Source organism: Alexandromys fortis, unplaced genomic scaffold, assembly GCF_014885135.2.
Source record: "Alexandromys fortis isolate MF-2015 unplaced genomic scaffold, M_Fortis_MF-2015_v1.1 scaffold_21, whole genome shotgun sequence".
NCBI lineage: Eukaryota > Metazoa > Chordata > Mammalia > Rodentia > Cricetidae > Alexandromys > Alexandromys fortis.
Genome location: NW_026067905.1, coordinates 2,465,828 through 2,483,563, shown reverse-complemented (window position 1 = coordinate 2,483,563; position 17,736 = coordinate 2,465,828). Strand labels below are relative to the sequence as shown.

At 38.3% G+C, this 17,736-nt stretch overlaps 1 protein-coding gene across 1 annotated transcript in view; it reads left to right on the top strand.

Annotated features, from left to right (window-relative positions):
• The window catches only part of LOC126497213 (solute carrier organic anion transporter family member 1B2-like), a 75,500-nt gene that overhangs the window by 3,060 nt on the left and 54,704 nt on the right, over positions 1–17,736 (top strand). Inside the window, exon 2 of the mRNA XM_050135115.1 lies at positions 17,065–17,191. The gene's annotated coding sequence lies outside the window, so the exon portion shown is untranslated. The remainder of the gene's footprint in view (positions 1–17,064; positions 17,192–17,736) is intronic.

The window sequence follows — 17,736 nt, the reverse complement described above, 5'->3', positions numbered from 1 at the left end:
TATATATATATGCTCCCATTGTTAGGAGTCCCACAAGAACAATAAGCTAATAGCCATAACATATACACAGAAAACCTGCTGTGGATCCATGCAACATGCAAGTACCATGCTTGCTATTTCAGTCTGTGAATCCTTGTGAGCCTTGTTTAGCTGATTTGGTGGGCCATGTTGTATTATCCTGACTTCTCCACCTTTTTCATCCCCTCTGACTTCTATAATCTTTTCTCCCCATTTTACACGTTGAATGACCTGATGCAGACCTCCAGTTTAGACTCTCTCTCCACATATCTGACTGTGGTTCTCTGCACCTGTTCCCATTTGCTTCCAGAAGAAGCCTCTCTGGTGATGACTGGAGAAGGCACCAATCTGAGTATAGCAGAATACCATTAGGAATCATTTCAGTGTGTGTGTTTGTGTGTGTGTGTGTGTGTTTTGCCAGTTGAGTTTTGTTCTACCCTAGGTCTCTGGGCTATCTACTCTCCAGTTCCTGTCCATCTAGACAGTGTAGGTCAGGGATTCCCTCTCATGATGTAGGCCACTAATTAACCCATACATTGGTTGACCACTCTCACAAGTTCTACACCACCATCACTCCAACACATCTTGCAGGCAGGATACATTGTAGGTCTAGTGTTTTGTGGCTGGGCTTGTGTCCATTTTTTCTTTCCATAGCCTGTAGAGTATCTTTCTACACCAAAGAGTCTAGAACTTAGGAGCAAAGGCTCTAAGCAGGCTCTAGCTCAAGCTCTCTATATTCAGTGAGCAGTGTGGATACTGTCTTTATGGGACCTCACTGTCAGTTTTCAGATAGTAATTGTAGTGTAGCATCAGCTAGGTTATTTAGTGATATCTATGGGGTCCTGCTGGCCAACAACTAAGCAGAATGGAGCCCATTATCACAACTGGAATTGTTGACTAGTTCAGGCTCCATATCCTCTTTTACTAGAATTCTTTGCTCGAGTCACCCTGATATTCCAGGAAGTTCGCACGCTAATTCCCAGTCCCCCCCAGTTCTGGCTGTCTCCCCCTACTCTCTCCATCCATCGTCTCCCACCTGAAATTTCTCAAGTATGCGAATCTCTTTTAAGCAAAGTTCAATGGCTGTAAAAATACTGTTCCAAGAAGGAGCTGATTTTAGATTCATGAAGAACAAATGTTTTCCTGACTGTTTGATGTTGGCGCTCTTATACCTAGGCTGTACTCTTAAACCTTCTAGTTCCATGAATTTAGGCCCACTGAAGTTGGTGTCTGTGAGAATGATCCTGCTAGTCTGGAGGGTAAAACATCTACAGGAAAAAAGGTCACACTGAGAGGACATTAGTAAGAATGCTAAGATAATCCAAAAAATGCATTCACAACCAGAATCAGAATTTTCTTATGTTTTATATGTAGTGGGAGCTGCAGGCTGCACTCCTGCCGCCTGGCTCCTGGCTGCCTGGCTAGCTTATGCCCCTAAATAACAACACACAGACTGTATTCATATAAACACTTCTTGACCCATTAGCTCCAGCCTCCCACTGGCCAACTCTCACATCCTTATCAACCCACCTCCATTAATGTGTGTAGCACCACGAGGTGGTGACCCACCAGGAAGATTCTAGCCTATGCCCTTCTTAGGCTGGAGCTTCATCGCATCTGCCCTGGAGAGGAGAGGCATGGCATCTGCTTCACTTCCTCTTCCTCCCAGCATTCTGTTCTGTTTACTCCACCCACCTATGTTCTAACCTATCGGGCCAAGCAGTTTCTTTATCAATTAACCAATGAAAGCAACAGATTGATATATGGCACTCCCACATCATTTATGTGTGTAAATATGTATGTCTTTTTTTGTGTTCATATTGTGGTGGTTGGGGGACAGATGTTTTCAGGTAGTGAATTGCAGGATGGGCATTGCTGAGACTTCAAGTCCAGGGCTTGGGCTTCTTAGTCTGGACTGTTGTTTTATGCTGTCCCACTATGACTAAAAGTTGGCTCTGGACTTGAAGTATGGCTTCTTCTCCTCTGTGTCCAAGTATACTTGCTTAAAGTGTCCCTCAAAAATCTCTTTGCTTTTTCCTCCTCCTGCTAAGTCCTGCTTCTGGTTCCCACCTTGCAACAAATTTACAGATCCATCAATGGTAACTTAAAAGACAGGACATTTACACAGTGGGGGCCAAAGGGGAGGAGATTTGGAGACCATACAAAACAAACAGTACTTGGAGGGGAGAGAAAAGAAATAGGGAATATGGAACCTCTTTCCACTTCTCCAATCACTGGAAGTATTTGTAAATGCCCTGAATAATAGGATCCAAGATGCCATTGGAGGGCCCATTGGATTGATTGTCTAAGATGTATTGAGGCCAAATTCTATTTCAAAAGTGAATACATTTGGGGTCTGTCAGGTTGGTGTCAGGTGGAGAGGCTGGGGGTTTTCTAAGAGGCATCCCAAGGGTTAAAAAAGTGTATAGACCCCATCACTGTTAGCAAACTATTCTTCCTAACTCATTGAAGCTAAAACATGCTTATTTTTTATGCTATGTTTATGAGTGTTTTATCTGCATGTATGAATGTTCACCACATGTGTGGGTCCTGAAGAGGGCATCAGATCATCCAGAACTGGAGATACAGATGGACATGTGGGTGCTGGGAACTGAAGGTGGGTCCTCTGCAAAAGCAGTTAGTGCTCTTAACTAGTGAGCCATCTCTTCAGGCCTTGTATCTTCATTTATTTTTATATTTTTTATTGCTTTTTATTGAGCTCTACATGTTTCTCTGCATTTTAAAAATTCGTTTCCTCTCTACTTATTAAGACATTGGTACTAAATAAAAGCATAATATGCAAATTAATCTTGAGGATAATAAAATTATCTGTCACCTGCAAGTTATATTTATGATTTGCCAACGCATGGTTTTGTTTTTGGTGTTTTTGCTTTGTTGAGACAGAGTCTCACGCTACAGCTTAAGAGAGCCTCAAACATACAGTTCTGCTTCAGTCTAGTGTCATTACCGTGTATACCTCTAAATCCTGATGTTTTCTTCTGCTTTTACTATAAGTGAATGTAGATGAAAATTTTTGTCCCACCCAAAATATTACCACAAGTGAATGAATTGTACTGACTTCCTTTTTAAGGCTAATTTTGAGGTGAAATAAGGCAGGGCATGATTCAATTATAAGGGGTTACTCATTAAATCAGTCAAGAGAAGTGGCTGTGATGTGTAGTCTGCACAGTCACTAAGAAGAATGACCAAAATGAAAATGGACACCTGGAGAAAAATGTTCCAAAGAGAAGGAACAAAGATTCAAAAGCTCAAGATAGGGGTGTGATTGGACTGTTTATGCAATGTCAGGGAGCCCTTGCTGCTGGGAAGCACTGTCTGAATAGAAAGGTGTTGGTAAATAATATTTGTGGAACAACTAGGAAATAAGTTTTGGAAACCTTTGTGAAATATGGGAAAACCATGAAATTTTATTCTAAATAAGATATAAAACCATCGGAAGACTTTGAGTATGATTTTCATAGAGATTCTAGCATGTTACACCATCAGTATCATGTTTACCTCTAGGCAAAAGTAAGTTGTTGGCAAATTTCAGCTTTCATCACCCAGAAATGCTCAGCTGTCTGCTTCCCTTACAGTATACAGTGAGGCATGGAAGCTTGACAGGCAATTGGTCTTAGACATCAGTCTTGTGTTCCCTGTATGACTTGCAAAGGCCATTGTATGTTGACAACTACAACTGTACTGATCATGGAAATTTCCATTATATTCAGTTTCCAATAAAGCTTAAAAACTCTGATTGCTCTCAATAAAAACTGTCACAGCCTCAGTCTTGCTGTGGTTCCTTCAATCAGCCTTTTTTAATTCCTCATGGCTATTTCAGTTGACCTTGGCCTAGTAGGTAAGCAAGGACATTTGCAGGTGATGCCAGGGGATATATAAGAAAAATATAAAAAAAAGAAAAAGGAAAAAGAGGTTAAAGATGAGCAGCTCCAGGGAACCATGAACATACATATTGATAATATGGAATAAGGCAGGAACATTCATTGGAAATAAAATGATGGAATAGACACAGTTGAATGAGTGACATTTGTTTGAAGAAAGTCTACAAATTTAGCTAGAAGAAGAGTTAAAGCAGGTAACCACCAGTTGATGAAATTCATGGTGTTTATTAGTCAACTTTAGCCTTCATTCCATGAAGAAGGATCTCTGGATACCAGCACTTGGTCCTGGTTAAGAAGAATAATTCAGAAAAATTTGATGCAAGTGAACCAGAAAAAAGATTCTTGATTCTTTTTAACTTTGGAAAGAAACATTTAAAATTAAAAAAATAAAAATGATCAGGAAAAACTGGAACTACTTGGGAGGATAAGAAAATTAGAACTTGAAGATATATTATCTAATGTCTCTTCCTGTGATGAGATTGAGGGTTTTCCTTCTCCTTATGCTTATTTTGCCCTGCCTCCAACTTCCAGCTTCAATTTCCACTGCCTTTAAAACTTATCCATCAAGTGCAGTTTCTGACAGTATGGAAACCTACTTTTTATGTCTCATTTTATCTCTTACTGAGGTTATTAAGGAGGTTTTTCATCCCCAATAGGAAAGTTAGTGCCTTCTAAGTCAGGGTACAGGTCTCTGATGCAAGAGGCTCTGAATTGTGCCCAGGAGATGGGAAAAAAAAACATGGGATTTTGCTTTTCTGGTGATTAAAACACTTGATCCTAATAACCTGGGGCAAAAGAGTTAGACATTATATACCCCTTTTCATTTAAGACTATTAAGGATCTTAAACAGACTTATGCTCAATATGGACCCAATTTCTCCTTTTACATTGTCTTTCTTTGATACTATTTCTGGGGATGCTTTACGCCCCTCTGACTGAAGGGTCATGGCAAAAGCTTATTTTAATGGAGTCAATACTTACTGTGGAAGACTGATTGCAGCACTCTTTGGCCTATTTACTCAGTCTTCTTATTAACTCACTCTTACATCTTAAATTAACCCATTTCTATTAATATGTGCATTGCCATGAAGCTGTGGCTTACTGGTAAGGTTCCAGTAGCAGCATCTTTCTCCTTTGGTAGTCACATGGCATCTCTTTGACTCTGCCTACTCTCTCTATATATACATATCTTCCAACCTGGTTATATTCTGCCCTGCATAGGCCAAAGCGGCTTTATTCATTAACCAATAAAAGCAACATATATACAGACAGACATCCCACATAATATCCCCTTTTCTGTCTGAATAAAAGTGAAGGTTTTAATTTTAACATAGTAAAATTACATATACAAAACAGTTATCAAGCAAGAATTATAGTTATAATATTTATTCTATTTACATTTGGCAAATCAAGGAAAATACTATATCATCTATCCCATTTTTGTGAGTGCAAAATTTTATATCTAATTTATCTTTCATCACAACTAAGGAAAACTATAACTATCTGTATTGAAATAGGAGCCGCGTGGCTGTGTCCCCAGCACCCCAGCCACCTGTTAGCTCATGCCCGAAATAACAACACACAAATTGTATTCTTTTAAACACTGCTTGCCCGTTATATCTAGCCTCGTCTCAGTTAACTCTCACACCTGGACTAGCCCATTTCTAATAATGTGTTTAAGCACCCCAAGGTGCGCATACCAAGAAGATTCTAGCCTACGTCCATCCTGGGCCTGAGCTTCATCGTGTGTGTCTCTGAGAGCAGAGCTATCTCGCGTCCACCCGGGAGAGCTGAGCATGGCATCTCTGCTCCAGAGAGCAGAGCTGTCTTGTCTGTTTTTTTTTTCTTACCTCACTTCCTCTTCCTCCTGTTTACTCCTCCCACCTATGTTTTAACCTATCAGGGCAAGCAGTTTCTTTATTGCTTAAACAATGAAATCAACAGATTAATATATGACACTCCCACATCATATCTGTCTGCAATTCTTCAAAGACCCCAGAAGGATATGTTACCTAAATAAACAGAAAGCACATTATAAGCAAATTCCAAACCTTTATAATTAACAGAGAAATCTTGTTGTCTCGATAGTCACCCAAAATTCTTCTGTAATATTGGGGCATCCATCTTCAGCCTATAGGCCCATAATACCTGGCAGACTTCTCCATAAAGCAGGAATTAGGAAATACTATTTTGCCTATTTTGGCAGTTTGTCAGTTACTTTTTAAGAAAGTCCTTATCTTCCTGTCTTAAGTAGCTTATTTTTTCTTCTAACGGCTTCCAAGTTTTAGATCTTACATTGATATCTTACATTAGCCACTTTTAAATTAGTAGACAAGTTTAGAACATTTACTATAACAATAACTGAGAACTACTGGGAGAATCTTTACTTGTTTTTGTGCAGGATAAGGAATATAAATCTAGTTTCATTCTTCTGAAGGTGGATGTAGATTTTCCCGAACTATTTCTTGACAAGACTATCTCTTTCCTTATGTACATTTTTGATACTCATTGAAAATGAAATGTTTGTGGTTATGTGAGTTTTTTAGTTAAGAAATGGATTAAATAATCAGGGGATTCTATAGGGGAATATTAGTGCACTGTGTTTCATTTTTAAATGGTTTAAATAACTAAAATGTTTATTTCTAACATGTTGCTCTTTTCCTCTCCCAGCATACATAGAATCAGGTAACCAAGCAACCTACATGAACAATCATAGGGAAGCTAATGGTTACTGAATCTGATAGCACATACACCAGATGCTGCAGTTTCTACAGGTTTAGATCTGGAGTTTTGCTCTAGGCAGTAGAAACAAAGAAGAGACTCAGGCCTCTAAATGATCAGTTCCAGGGTATACTCTTATCAGCTGTTCTGATCAGGGGGAGTAGTGGTTCTTTCTTTAGGTTGCAGATAATTATCTCTTTCGCTGTCCTTGAGAGTAAAACACAAGCAGTAAATTTTCTGAACTAAAACCATCAGTAAACTGAGGTGAAAGTGAGCTTAAGGTGTTTGTAATCTTTTTAGTGGGGTAAAACCAGTGCAGCAGCTTGGGCAGGTAGTAATTCTATGTCCTTGGAGATCTGTGTATATTTTAATGAAATGCTCTTTGTCTGTACCCTAAGAACTGAGCAAACAGCTGCTAATAAAGATAATTGCAGCAAGGCAGATCTCTGCATTTACCTAGGGGAGAGGAACAAGTCGTGGCAGTGGGAAACTGTTTTCGTGAAACAATTCTGAACTATGGGGATTAATTCTCAAACATGTAACAGAAAGGGAGTTAGCTACAGTGAAAAACTCTACAGGAAAGGACACCCACTTTATTCATAAAGCAATAATACCAAAAGCCTTACTTTTTGTTTTAGCCTTTATCAGATCCCTTGCTTCTGATAAGCCACTCATGAAAAAATGGCTGAGCAATTACTAGATAATGTTGTGGTTTGTAGCATGCAACTATAAAGCCATAGTATCTAGAGATGGGGTATACTTTGACTTTTTCATATACATATATTCCTTTCCTTCCCTTGTGTAAAAAAATTATAAATAACTGTAAAACTTACAGGATAAAACTTAAATTGTCCAGTAAATAAGTGGCCCAATATGCTAAATATACACTTCTCAAAAGAAGAACCATAAATGGCTGATAAATACTTGAAAAGAATGTTCAATACACTCAATTTCTCAACTTTCAGGGAAATAGAAATTGAAATTGATTTAAGATTCCCTTTCACCTCCATCTAATGACCATTAAGAAAACAAACAAAAATGCTGTGATAGTGTGGAGAAAGAGAAACATTTGTACACTATTGGTGGGAATGTAAAATAATGCAACAACTGTGGATATTTCTCAAAAGCCTAAAACTAGAATTACTCTATGACTCCAAATTCTCACTCCTGGCTGTGTGCTCTAAGTCAACATATACTAAAGATGCTTGCATATTCATGTTTATAACTAAACTGGTCACCATAGCCAGTAAAGAGCCATCCTAGGTGTCCATCAACAGATGGAAAGATAATGAAATAATCAAGTTAAGCAAAATGTGTGAGACTCAGAAAGACAAGTAAGGACACAAAACCAGAAAAGGGAGTGTGTGTGTGTGTGTGTGTGTGTGTGTGTGTGTGTGTTTCTCTTCACTCTTTGTTCTTTGGGGACTTGCCACCCAGCTCACAAATAATCACATGGAGACTTATTCTTTGTTTCATTGATTCTTTGGACTGTTTTCTGTGTTTCTATTTTGTTGATTTCCACCCTCAGTTTGATTATTTCCAGTCTTCTACTCCTTCTGGGAACATCTGCTTCTTTTTTTTCTAAAGCTTTCAGGTGTGCTGTTAAGTCCCCAATGTATGCTTTCTCCATTTTCTTTAAGTGGGCACTTAGTGCTATGAACTTTCCTCTTAGCGCTGCTTTCATCGTGTCCCATAGGTTTGAGTATGTTGTCTCTTTATTTTCATTAAATTCAAGGAAGACTTTAATTTCTTTCTTAATTTCTTCCTTCACCCAGGTGTGGTTCAGTAGTTGATTGTTCAGTTTCCATGAGTTTGTCGGCTTTCTGGGGGCAGCATTGTTGTTGCCTTCTAACTTTAATCCGTAGTGATTATTACTTTCTGTAGGGCTGGATTTGTGGCTACGTATTGTTTAAATTTGTTCTTATCCTGGAATGTCTTGTTTTCTCCATTGATAGTGAACACTAGCTTGGCTGGGTATAGAAGTTTGGGTTTGCATCCATGGTCTCTTAGCTTTTGAAGTACCTCTATCCAGGACCTTCCGGCTTTCATGGTTTCCATAGAGAAGTCAGGTATAATTCTGATCGGTTTACCTTTATAGGTTACTTGGCCTTTTTCCTTTGCAGCTCTTAATATTCTTTCTTTAACCTGTATATTTTGTGTTTTGATTATTATATGGCGAGGGGATGTTTTTCTTTGATCCAGTCTGTTTGGTGTTCTGTATGCTTCTTGAATATTCAAAGGGATATCTTTCTTTATGTTGGGAAAGTTTTCTTCCATAATTTTTTTAAAAATATTTTCTGGGCCTTTGAGCTGTGATTCTTCTCCTTCTTCTATTCCTATTATTCTTAGGTTTGGTCTTTTTATTGTGTCCCATATTTCTTGAATGTTTTGTGATGAGAATTTGTTGACTTTGCTGTTTTCTTTGATCAGTGCATTTATTTTCTCTATGGTGTCATCAGAATCTGAGATTCTTTCTTCTATCTCTTGTAGTCTATTGATTATGCTTGTTTCTGTAGGCTCTGCTCGTTGTCCTTGATTTTCCATATCCAGCTGTTCCTCATTTTGTGTTTTCTTCCTTGCTTCTATTTCAGTTTTCAATTCTTGAACTGTTTCCATTACCTGTTTGTGGGTCTCATGTACATATTTACTTAATTCTTCAAACTTTTTGTTATACTTCTCATCCATTTCTATAAGGGTGTTTTTTTACATGTTTTTTAAGGGACTCTATTGCTTTCATAAAGTCAATTTTTTCCACTTCTTCTGTGTTAGGGTCTTCAAATCTTTCTTTTGTAAGATCTTTGGGATCTGGTGTTTTCATGTTGTTTTTCAGATTATTGGGTGATGTTCTGCCTTGGAGCCTGCCCATCTCCTCCTTTCAATGCTATCTAATTGGTCTTTTAAAATCGGATCGGGTTTCTCTGCTGGCCAGAGGCTTCTCTTACTAATTGCCCTCGCCCTGTTTCCTGGCTCCTGCCGGGGGGCCAAGAACCCTCTCACCCCTCAGAAGGGTTTTCCGGAACAGGACCCGGCTCCCTATTTGCCAGGGCCCTCCCAAACCAAAGGCCTACCTCTTTGATTTAATTGTAGTGGGGCGATCTGCTCTCGGTGTTGCACGCTGGTCCCTGCCGCCTGCGTCCTCTGCCACCGCGCCAGTCCCCTCGGGTCCCGGCCGCAGCATGCGGCCTGGCCTGCGTTGCCCGCCTGCGCTGCCACTGGCTCCTTCTGCTGAGACTTATTCTTTGTAATGAATGCCTGGACTTAGCTTGGCTTATTTCTAAACAGCTTTTATTAACATAAATCATTCCACCTACCTGTTGTTTCTGGGTTTTTATCTTTCTCTACTCTATATACCTTTCTTTACTTCTTACTCTGTGGCTTGCTGTGGAGCTGAGGAGCAGGCTCCTGTTGTCCTCCTCATTTTTCTTTGATGTCCTTATCACATTTTTTTCCTCCTATTTTATTCTCTTTGCCATCCAGCTATACTTTCTGCCTTGCTATTGGCTGTTCAGCTCTTTATTAGACCAATCAGATGTTTTAGACAGGCAAAGTAACACAAATTCACAGTTAAACAAACACAACATAAAAGAATGCAACACAACGTTGTTTCATTAAACAAATGTTACATAGCATAAATTAATGTAAGACATCTTCAACTAATATTCCACAAAAAGGGAGATATTAAGAAATGGTAGTAGAATACATTGATAATCAAGCAGAGGGGCCACTATTTGGTGTAGTAAGGGAATCACTAAGAGGAGGTCAGAAGTCAGGTGGAAAGAAAGTCCAAAGAAGAATAAGAGCAATAAAAATACAAGAAGTAAAATAACATAATAAATAACAATAAAGCATGTAAATGTGAAAGTATCCTAATGAAACCCATTAGTCTATATTTTAACTTAAAAGTGAATGAAGATAAAACTATAAAATATAAAAGAAGAAAGTTACAATACCTAGACAAAGATTTGGATCAAAAAGAAATGCTGAAAAATGAGAAAGTTAAAAGCAGGTTATATGCTGATGGGGGTCTCATTGGGAAGTCTGGAAAGGGAAAATAAGATGCTTGCACACACATGGCAAGAGATAACCTGTACAGAAGTGAAGGGTGTTCTTAGCTGGTGCACAAGTTACTCAAGACAGAACAGAGGAACCTTTTGCTGTAGAGACACAGTTATAGTGGAAAGCAGTTTTCGTATTTACTGGTGAAACTGGTGATGGGTCCCAGCTGTGTTTACAAGCAGATACTTCAGAATTTTGAAGATAAAAATGAAAGTACAAAATATTAACCCAGAAGGCAAAAACCACGGATCAGAAGAATACATCTAAATTTTGTTTAAACTCAAAGTCAGAATAGTTGAGATGTATTTCTTCAGTGACTCATGGCTTTACAGAGGAATAGGCAGAGTAGTGTAAGAGTTGAATCTAAACAGCACTATGATTTGAAGCAATTAAAACTATACAACAAGACTAGAATGACTTGTTTATGTGTGAAATAGCTCTTTCTCATGACCATAAAACCTCATGCAGATATGAGAAATAAAATATGAAAAGAAATTGTGAAATATCTGACAAAATAAATGTGTGACCTTTAGATAACAGAATAATTTCTGAGTCTAGGGAGCTGGTGATGCTGTCCTTGATACTGACACAAGGAATTGCAGAGATGGTATGACAAAGTTTACAAAATGCCTTTAGGAGTCAGTAGACACCAAGCTTTTCAGAGGAAAGAAAATTGAAAGACTAGGGATCAAGATATTAGGACTGTCTTAAAGTTATGGAAATCAACAACTGGACTAAGGAGATGGCCCAGTGGGTCAACTCATCAGGGACTGTGTTGATTCTCTAAAACTCATGTAAAGTGTCATAGTGGCACATATCTGTTACCCCAGCACTGGAGATGTTAAGATAGGCAGATCCCTGGGTCTCTCTGGCCATCCATCAACCAAAATTGTAAGCTCTAGGTTTAGTGGGAGACTCTGTCTCAAAAGAAAAAGGAAACAACAACAAAAACGAAGGAAGGTGGAAAGTGATTGAGCAACATCCAGTGCCAACATCTGTGTGCACCAGATACACATGCAAAGAAAGAAACCAACAGTTGTAATATAAATCACACTTCCATATATTAACTTCATATAAAGTTATAATTGTCATATGAGTGAGAATGACTTAAAGCTTGGCAAATTATTTCAACAAAGGAAAAATGAATTATACTTATTTCTTTATTCATTCATTTTTTTGTTTTATATCCCAACTGCAATTTCGCCTTCCTCTTCTGCTCCCATTCCCTCTGTCACCTACCCTTCATTTGCTCCTCAATCTACTCCTCTTCTCTTTCTATTCAGAAAGGGTCAGGCCTCCCATGGGGCTCAACAAAGAATGGTATATCAAGTTGCAGTAAAACTAAGCAACTCCCCTTTTACTAAGGCTTGTCAAAGTAACCCAAGAGTCAGCCAACATGTTAGGGACAGCCCCTGCTCCCACTGCTAGGAGTCCCACAAGTGGACCAAGCTACACAACTGACACATATATGCAGAGTGCCTGGGTCAGTCCCATACAGGCTCTCTGGTTGTTAGTTCAGTTTCTGTGAGCCCTTTTGAGCCCCTGTTAGTTGTAGGTTTTTATTGTGATATCCTTGACACTTCTGGCTCCTACAATTTTTCTTCCCTCACTTCAGCAGGATTCTTTTAAGATGAGATTCAAGTCTGGATTCCCAGGGATGTAAAGCGGAAACGGAAAGAATGTAACAGGGTGATGTAAGTTTGAAAACAGGCCATCTAGGTCTAGTTTCAAATATTACAGTGAAGAGTAGTAGAACATCCACCCCAGCAGTCACAGTGTGGAAAACATGGCATCTTCAGGGAAGGGCCAACTCTAAGTATCAACAGGAAAATGATGTGAAAAAAATCTGAAAAGAGGCTGAAGATAAAAAGAATTTTCCTTATGATTACCCATGAAAATGGGAGACACAATCAGAACTATGAAGCCCCTAGGGAAATTAGAAAAGATGAGTGGACAGGGGCTCCTTGCTTTAGTGGTAATTACTACAAGAGATAATTGCTGGTGATAAGCTTAGCCTCAGTGATACAAGAACTTCGAGCATCAGTGCTGGATAGAGGTATAGGCTACATACATGCAGAAGGTAGTTTTCAGGAGATTGTTGCAAAGGAGGTGTGTTGAGTTAGGCAGTGGCAAGTTTTCTCTGTACCCGGAAGCTGTCTCTTGAGATGTCTTAGCTGCCAAGACTCTGAATCCAAATGCTCCTGAAAAGAAATGCCCTGGGTACACTTTTATATATGCATTTTGTAAAAACTGGCTGCTTTGACATTTGTCATACATAACTGCAACGGAAGGAATGTGACAATGTCTTGACTGTAGAATGTGCCAGGTATGCCAGTTCCTCACTTCAGACATTGGCTTGTTACTTGAAAGACATGGAAATTCCTAGGCAGGTACAGGTTACTCAGTTAAGGCATTAATTAAACATCAGATACAAGTTCTTATTTAAATCTATCAGACTTCAAAGTCTGGTATTTCATCACTGCTGCTGGACTGCTCTTAAATAAATATTGATAGACTTTAAGGAACACTTTTGCAACTCCTTTGATCTGTGGTTATTAGCATGATATTGATCTCAAAAGGACTTGTGCAATGGTTCCCTCCTGTCCACTACTGTTTTCTGCAATAGCAATTTCATGACTTGAGGACTTGAGGAGAGTGAAGCAGAGGAGAATGCTCTTTGACCTCAGGGGGAAAAAATTCTGGTATTTCACCAGGACAGCTTATTTTTTTCTGGAGTTGGGAAGGTTCTTAGTTAATATGTCTTATTTGATTTTCATTCTGTGCACATATTTTGTCCAAAGCAAATTTGTGTGCCCTAAATGCTTGAGGACACCAACATAAATTTGCTCAAGCCATCTCCCCATGCTAAATGAAAACATATCCTTTAAAATTGTGGGACAGACTCTATAACAGCACCAGAGCCCCCAGAAGCCAGCATTCTGCAGAAATACTTGCATGTTTGTTTAAAATGAGAATCTTTTCCAGTGTGGGATGCATTCTTTGTCATTCCAGCATTTGGAAGTGTGAGGCAGACTGACTCCACATTTAAGAGCTACCTGGAATACATAGGTGGATCTCATCTAGAACAAATAAAACCTGTCCAATGACTTGTTGGATCTGAATCTCTTGTAAGGACCATTTTGTAGTAAAGACCACACAAAAGTTCAGGACTCAAATAGAAGTATTTGGACCCAGGTTAACAGCCTTTCCTTACAGACTCCCCACATACTTCCTAGTCCTTCTCCATGATTTACCTCCTCCTAATATTTATATGTTTCCAAAAATTAACAAGGAATACTAAAAATAGCCAAATGGCTGAGAAATGGAGACTAATTAAATGCTACTACAGTTTTATCAAGTGTCATGCAAGAATGATCCAAGGTAACAATACATACAAGGGCACATATGCACACACACACATGCACACACAAACGCATGAGAGAAGGGGAGAGAGGCAGTGGAGGGGAGAAGATATTATTATCAGTACATTTAAAACAGAAATCCAGACTTGAGTTATTTGAGAAAGAGAAGTGTTCATGTTATTGAACTGATCAAACCTTGAACTTTATCTTTACTCAAAAACAAAACACAAGTGAATGACCATTCTTTTCCTGATTTTGATACAAGAATTCAATCGAGAAAACTAGTATTGATTATTGTTGTCAAGAATGTGTTTGTAATCAGGGAAACCTTAAAAATTCCACATTGGAGAGAACACTTGGAGACTAGGCTTCCGGCTCCAGACTAGAGAAATCTTTGGGTAACCAGGCTCTCAACTATGTGTGAATCAGCAAGTACTATAAGCACAGGCTTCTGGCTCCATTGAGACCAGAATCATAGCAAGCAATATACTCTATATCCCAAGTGTCTTCAAAGGTCAGCCCAGGGCTGGAGATTCAGCTGCAGTAGACCCAGAGTCCCTTGATAACTGAAGCTTTGGCTCAGTCAATCTCAAAGGTCACTGTGAGATGTGGTCTTTGACTTCTGAGGTCCCAGGAGTCATTGCAGGGCAGAGTCTATACTTCTGTATAGAGTCTCCCTGAATACACACACACACACACACACACACACACACACAACACAGGTCAAAGGCTTGGCCTCTGGATCTCAGCATAACTCTAGACAATAAAATAGATTTCATTGAGGGTATCTTACATTTGACCTCCTGCCTCCCAGTGGGGTCACATAACCCAAAAAGTGACCAGCCTTTTTACTCTCCCAGGGATACTTAGAATTCAGCATATAGCCTTAACCTTAGTCCGATTGCCACATAACCAAGACTAGACCACTTCAGCAACTGCATCTAATTATTAACACCATGTTTTACTGGTCTTTATAGCTTAACTTCATACATACATTTCTCTAAGGAAGATTCATCGAAAACCAAAAATCTGAGTAGAGTAAGAAGAAAAGCAAGTTGATGACATCATCCTAGCAGATGTGCTAACCATGACAAAGAAACACAAAGACTATAACACAATGTAAAATCATCCATGACAAATATTGTGGTGAGAAATATGAAGTCACAATTATTGAAACACAAAATACTAAACAGAACACAAACCTTAATACCAATAATCAACAACATGATGACCTATTTGACATATTATATTAATAACTTTAAATATCAGTGACTTTAGTTCTCCAACCAAAAGTCACAGGTTGAGTGAATGGACTAAGAAGAAAATTGCACTTTTCTGCTGCCTGTAAGAAACACAGTTTTAAAATCAGGCACTCTCTTAGAGTAAAGCGATGAGCAAAAGAATGCCAATCAGATGAGGACCAGGAAGCTATCAAGCTTAGCTCTCCTAATAGCTCACAGATTAGACTACAAACCAAAACTAATAAGAAGTAATAAACAATACCTCATGCTAATCAAGAAGACAATTAACCAAGAAGTTAAGCTTTTCTAAACACATATGCAACAAACTGTAGGGTGTCCTGTTTAATTAAAAAATCTACTACTGGATTTAAAGACATAGATTAGCATCAATCAATTAATAGTAGGTAATTTCAATACTCCACTTTCTCCAATAGACTAGTCATCTGGACAAAAAAGGAAAATCATCAGAATTAATTTGCATTATACATTAATTGGACTTAATGGTTATGTACAGAATATTCCACCCCAAACCAATGAATGCACATTCTACTCAGCATCATATCAAATTGTTAAAAATAATCCATATCCAGAGATGCAAAATAAGCATTTGCAAATCTAAGAAGACTGAAATAATTCCAAGTATTCCTTCCTATCCCAATGCACTAAAACTTAATATTGCCTGCAAGCAAATCTCTAGTAAATACACAAACTCATTCAGATTAAACAGCTCAACACTGAGTGATGAATGGGTCAATGCATAAAGTAAGAAAGAAATAAACAGTTTGCTGGAACTAAATGTGAATGTAAGCACAACACAACAAAACTTCTGGAACACACCGGAAGCAGTCCTACTCGGAAAATTTTTGCTCTAAGTTTCTACGTTAAAAAATCAGATAGAACACAAAAATGACTTAATGATAAAACTCAAAAAAATTGAACTAAAAAGAACAAACCAAATCCACACCACATTAATGGCAAGAAATAATAAGAATCAGTGCTGAGAATAACAAAATAGAAACAAATACAATAATACAAAAAAATTAAATAATTTCAGACCTGGTTCTTTGAGAAGATAAACAAGATTGACAGACCTTCAGCCCAACTAACTAAAAGAAAAAAAAGGACTCAAATTAACATAATCAAAAAGTGAACAGAAAAACAAAATTGTCATTATACATTAAAAGTACTTAATGGAGCACAACAGACACCAAATAAATTCCAAATATTTGAAGGGAATTTTTAAAATCCTGTATTCCATTAATCTGGGAAACCTAAAAGAAACAGATGAATTGCTAGATTCAGCCAAACCACAAAATTAAGTCAAGTCTAGACTAAGAACTTAAACAGACTCATAACAAATGAGGAGACTGAAATAATAATAAAAAGCATTCTAGCTATAAAAAAATTTCCAGAGGCATATGGATTCACAGCAGAGTTCTACCAGACTTTAAAATAACATCTATAGCCAATTCTTCTGAAACTATTGAAAAAAAAAAAAAAGAAATAAACAGACGGCTCACTACCAAGCTCCTTCTGTGAAGCCAGCATCACTTTAATACTAAAGTACAACCAAAAAAGAAAACTGCAGGCCTTTGAATAAAACTGCAGGACACTTCTAAAAATGAAGCTATAACCTTAGAATCAGTGTAAGAAAATGTATAAATCTTGAGCAGTTTTTAATACAGTCGTGAAACACAGGAGTCAGGAGTGAATTTCTAGCCCAATCTTTGTTTGTTTTTTTTTTTTTTTTTTGCAATTTGTGTAGGACAGTGACCTGAAAAGATAGTTAATCATTGGACTGACAGAAAAAACAGCTAAGTGACTTTAAAGAGGAACTTTCTGGAAGGATAAACGTTGGACATGCCACAAATGCTGTAGAAGACAGAGTTCAGGTAAGACATTTTGAGTTTGCTCTCAATATTACTTCAGTGTACAATATTTCTGTGAAATACCAAGGAAAGGTATGGGGTGTTTATGGTTCATGGAATAAGCTATATGGCCTTGTATCTTCTGTGCAGCTCTCAAAAACAGTTATAAATCCATCCAGGAAAAAAAAAAAACAGTTATCAATCCATTCAAGAGACAGACATGACTCAGGTTTCCACAGCCTCTAGCTATAGCAAGTAAAAGATAATTGGAAAATAAGAGTTGGTAAATCATTTCCCAGTTCTGTCTGGATAAATGGAACTTCAACCATTTAGAATGATGAGTTGATTGCCCCTTTCCTTTCCTTTCCTTTCCTTTCCTTTCCTTTCCTTTCCTTTCCTTTCCTTTCCTTTCCTTTCCTTTCCTTTCCTCTCCTCTCCTCTCCTCTCCTCTCCTCTCCTCTCCTCTCCTCTCCTCCCCTTCCTTTCCCTTCCTTTCCTTTTCCTTCCCTTACCTTTCCTTCTCCTGTTCTTCCCTTTCCTTCTCCTGTCCTCCCTCCTCCCTCCTCATC